Here is a 5,072-nt window from a genome sequence, read left to right as displayed (position 1 = left end):
ATCATCCAGTCGCTTTTGCGGAACACGACGGGGATTTGCAGTCGCTCCAGAGACTCGGCAGGCTGCCCGCATCAACAACGAATTACACAGGGAAAGGGGGTCAGCCTGGGGTCGGTGGGGAAACTGAGTCCTGGCTCTGCCCTGGTGGAAAACGACCAGCACAGAAAGTGTGACGGAGAAAAGAGCGATGGCTTGAAATGCCGCCACCCACAGGCAAGACTTGGTAGTGTTTTGGGGTGCCAGTCTGCTCCATACTGTTGGTGGGTACAAACTGGCACCACTGCTTTGGTGAACTAGCCAGTGGGTGGTTGGATAGGTGATAGATTGATAGATAGATAGATGATAGATGGATGGATAGATAGATAGGTGATAGATGGATGGATGATAGATGGATGGATAGATAGATAGGTGATAGATAGATAGATGATAGATAGATAGATGATAGATAGATGATAGATGGATGATAGATGATAGATAGATGATAGATGGATGATAGATGGATGGATAGATGATAGATGGATGGATAGATGATAGATGGATGATAGATGGATGGATAGATAGATAGGTGATAGATGGATGGATGGATAGATAGATGATAGATGATGGATAGATGATAGATGATGGATAGATGATAGATGGATGGATAGATAGATGGATGATAGATAGATGATAGATAGATGATAGATGGATGATAGATGATAGATAGATGATAGATAGATGATAGATGGATGGATAGATAGATAGATGATAGATGGATGGATAGATACATGATAGATGGATGGATAGATAGATAGGTGATAGATGGATGGATGGATAGATAGATAGATAGATGATAGATAGATAGATAGATAGGTGATGGATGGATGGATAGATAGATAGATAGATGATAGATAGATGATAGATGGATGGATAGATAGATAGATCGATCGGTTGATCGTTCAGCCCAAGCCGGCATCGGGGAAAGCCAAGGGGATGCAATGCAGCTGCTTGGCACGAGCCTCTCCCTGCCCAGAGACAGTGGACGCGCGCCGGCCAGCCGGGCACCCACACGACTTCTACAATGCCACACCCAACCGCAGAAGGAGTCATTATTTCCTTAGTGCCCAGGATATAATCACCAGGACAGAGTCTTCGTAAATTTGAAGGAATCAAAAGCAAGCAACAACCACAATGGAACTTAAAAAATGGGACTTAAAAAGAAGTCTCTAGGAACACACTTAGCCCATAGAGCTTTTGGGAAAAGGAAAGAGCCCCACTTGGCTATGAATCCATCACCTAAAAAGTCATATTGGAAGCGAGGACGTAATTTGAATTGCATACAAACGCATGCCACTCCAGCAAGTCAACAGCAGGAAAACAGGATGAAAACAGCACCCAGAGGAAGGAGAGGTGGAGGTCGGGAGGATCTCGATTCCAGGCTGTCTCCATCTGGCTGGAAGAAGCTGGGTGTGGGAGCTCACACCTGTCATCCCAAATACAGTGGGAAGCACAAAGTAGCAGGGCTGCAGCCGAGGTGCACGCCAGGCAGGCCGCGAGAGCCCACCTCAAACAGACAAAAAGAACAGGGCTCTGGATCGAATCGCTGCCTGCAAACACAAGGCCTGCAAGCAGACGCTCTACAATCAATGGCCAGTGAAAAGTCAAACAGATTGAAGCAATAAAAGTGAACAACAGGTGTCTGTCTAGCACAGACGTACACACACCTGTAAGCTCGGTTAGTAGGCAGAGTCAGGAGGATGGCAAGTTCAAATTCTCAAGGAGAACTAGCATGAGACCCTACTTCAAAATAAAAATAAAATCAACAGGGCTGGAGGCGCAGCTCAAGAGGTGAAGCACTGATCAATCCCCAAACAACCAGTGGAATCAACCACAAACCAGACAAGGCAATGAACAAAGCCAAACGTTAATTATGAAAATAAGTAAATAAAATCCACAAACTCCTAGCTAGATAGACCAAGATAAAAGAAAACACAGATGAGGAATGAGAATTTAATTATCACTTCAGAGTCTACAGAGAGCAAAATGATCATAAAAACATGGTGAACAATGTTATACGGAATTCAATGTAGGTGACAAATTCCTTGAATAATTCAACTTATTGAAACTGACAGAGAAATAAAGTCTCTGAGCAGCCCTGCGTATTAAATAAGTGAAAACTTAAATGGAAAAAAAATCTTCCCACAAATAAAAAAATAAAGCATCTGCCCCACATGGAATTCCAGCAAATACAAAGACCATATTTCTCTGTCTCTGTCTCTGTCACATACACATACACACGCAAATAGAGGAAAAATATGTATGTAAAACTGGGCATACATGGCTCATCCTTGTAATCGCAGCTACTTATGAGGCTAAGATCTGAGGATCATAATCAAAGCCAGCCTGAGCAGTGATGTCTGCAAGTTTACCAACAATTAAACTACCAAAAAGCCAGAACCTGAGTTGTGGTTCAAGTGGTAAAGTGTCAGCCTCGAGCAACAAAGCTAAGGATTAGCTTCCAGGCCTTGAGGCCAAGTCCCAGGAGTGGCAGAGTAAAAAGGAAGGAAAGAGCTGGGCACCGGTGGCTCACGCCTGTCATCCCAGCTGCTCAGGAGGCTGAGATCTGAGGATCCTGGTTCAAAGCCAGCATGAGCAGAAAAGTCTGTGAGACTCTAATCTCAAATAAACCATCAGAAAACCAGAAGTGGGGCTGTGGCTCAAGTGGTAGAGCGCTAGCCTTGAGCTGAAGCCCTATGACCAAAAAAAAAAAAAAGGAAGGGAGAGGGAGAGAAGGGGGGGGAGGAGAGAGCACAAAGATTGCATCCCGGTGCTCAGGCTCTTGAGGTTTTTTTATTTATTTATTTTTTTTGTCGGTCATGGGGCTTGAACTCTGGGCCTGGGTGCTGTTCCTCAGCTCTTCAGCTCAAGGCAAGCACTCTACCACTTGAGCCACAGTGACACTTCTGGTTTTCTGGTTGATTGGAGATAAGAGTCTCACAGACTTTCCTGCCTGTGCTGGCTTTGAACTGGGATCCTCAGATCTCAGCCTCCTGAGTAGCTGGGATGACAGGCGTGAGCCACCGGCCCTTGGTGGCTCCTGAGGTTTTACTTGCAAGCTGTGGCTTCTCGCCCACGGGTCTCCAGAGAGGACCCAGCATGGCTGGGCCACGTGCTCAGCGTGTCCTACCTGTGCAGCTGGGGACCGTGGGTTTGTTTAGTCTTCAGTGCCACATGCCACGCCTGGAGTTTATGGGACCTGTGTGGGGTGGTGGCTGTGTATGAGCATCCACTCACTGGGGTTTATGGGACCTGTGTGGGGTGGTGGCTAACTGTGTATGACCATCCACTCACTGGGCACGGGGGACTGGTGAGGCTTGCTTTCTTCTTTCTTTCTTTCCATCCCTTCTCTGTCTCTCTGTCTCTTTTTGTCGGTCGTGGGGCCTGAACTCTGGGCCTGGGCACTGTTCCTCAGCTTTTCAGCTGAGCAAGTGCTCTACCACTTGAGCCACAGCACCACTTCCGGCTTTTTCTGCTTATGTGGTGCCCAGGGCCTCATGCATGCGAGGCAAGCGCTCTACCCTCACCACTCCATCACAGTTCCTCCCAGGGGAGGGAGGCTGGGAGGGAAAGGAGGGATGAACTCCCCCCACCGCCCGCCGCCCTCCGCGTCGTGGCCTGGGCCTGTCACGCTCAGCCACAGGACTGCGTGCCCACAGCAAGACTGCACCGGGGTCCCGAAGCCATGGTGGGGCCCTGACCCTCAGACCCTGAGCAGGGTCTTCACACAGGCGCACGTCTAGCTGAGGTCCTTGAGCTCCCTACTCTTAATGTGAAAGCATCCTTAGCGAAAGGAGAGGCCTGGGCTAGTGCTGTGGCTCACGCCTGTCATCCCAGCCACTCAGGAGGCTGAGATCTCAGATTTCAGGACTGACGTTAGAAGCGGCAAAGTCTGTGAGATTCTTATCTCTGGCCAACCAGCAAAAAGCTGGCCAGCCTTGAGCAGAAAACGCTCAAAGTCAGTACCCAGCCCCTGAGTTCAAGCCCCAGGCCTGGCACCACAGAAGGGGGGGCGGTCTTGCACATGCTGGGGAAGGCAGCAGTCGGGGAAGGGCCGGATGGCGGCAGCAGGAGAGGCCGGCAGACTTCCCTGCACACTTCCCGGCCGTCTCAGCCTCGGCCGTGGGCCGGCCGGGCGATGGCATGGCTGCTGCTGTGCCTGCCAGCCACCTGCAGCCCTGGTTACAGAGAGCCTGGGAAACAGTCCTGGCCACGGCCTACGTCCCGCGGTGAGGCAGCTCGGCTGAGCTCCTAAGTGCCCAGGCAGCGGCAGGCCCGCCGGGCCAAGTCCACGGGTGCCCAGTCCTGCAGGGCCCAGTCCACGGTGCCCGGGCCTGCGGAGCCCAGTCCACGGTGCCCGGTCCCGCGGGGCCCAGTCCACGGTGCCCGGTCCCGCGGGGCCCAGTCCACGGTGCCGGGCAGTGGCGGGCCTGCGGAGCCCAGTCCCACAGTGCCAGACAGGGAGCCGGGGAGCCGAGCCCGCTTTGATGGAACACTGAGATGTGAGGGTCACAAATCCCAGGCACACTGCGGGGAGCTCAGAGGGGCTCACAGACCCCCCGGATGGGCGGGGCCCCGATGGTGTAACCAATGAAGCCCTCCTCCTCCCTCCTCTCCTCTGCTCCCTTCCCCCCCTTCTCCCTGGCCGCCTTTCTGGAAGCAGCCTCTGCATCACCGCACCCCCCCCCACGGAAACCCCCAGAACCACAAGTCACCCTCCATCTCTCCTCCCTTGCTTTGCAACAGGTGACAACAGATGGTGACTGATCTACCAGAGTGGGCAGAACCAAGCAGGCTGCGAGCTCTAAGGAACCAAAAGGAAAGGAACTTTCTGGCGGGCAGGACAGCGCTGGGGGCTCCCGCGCACCGCAGGAAAAGCTGCAGCAAAGCAGCGGCTGAGGTGGCCGCAAAGCCGCTGGAGAGCGGGGGGGGGGGGCAGCGTGCTGTGTGCGTGTGCAAAGGCCCCACGGTAAACACTGCTGTGTGCGTGTGCAAAGGCCCCACGGTAAACACTGCTGTGTGCGTGTGCAAAGGCC

Source organism: Dipodomys ordii, unplaced genomic scaffold (genome assembly GCF_000151885.1).
Source record: "Dipodomys ordii isolate 6190 unplaced genomic scaffold, Dord_2.0 Scaffold211, whole genome shotgun sequence".
NCBI classification, from domain to species: domain Eukaryota; kingdom Metazoa; phylum Chordata; class Mammalia; order Rodentia; family Heteromyidae; genus Dipodomys; species Dipodomys ordii.
This window is presented reverse-complemented; position numbering follows the sequence as displayed.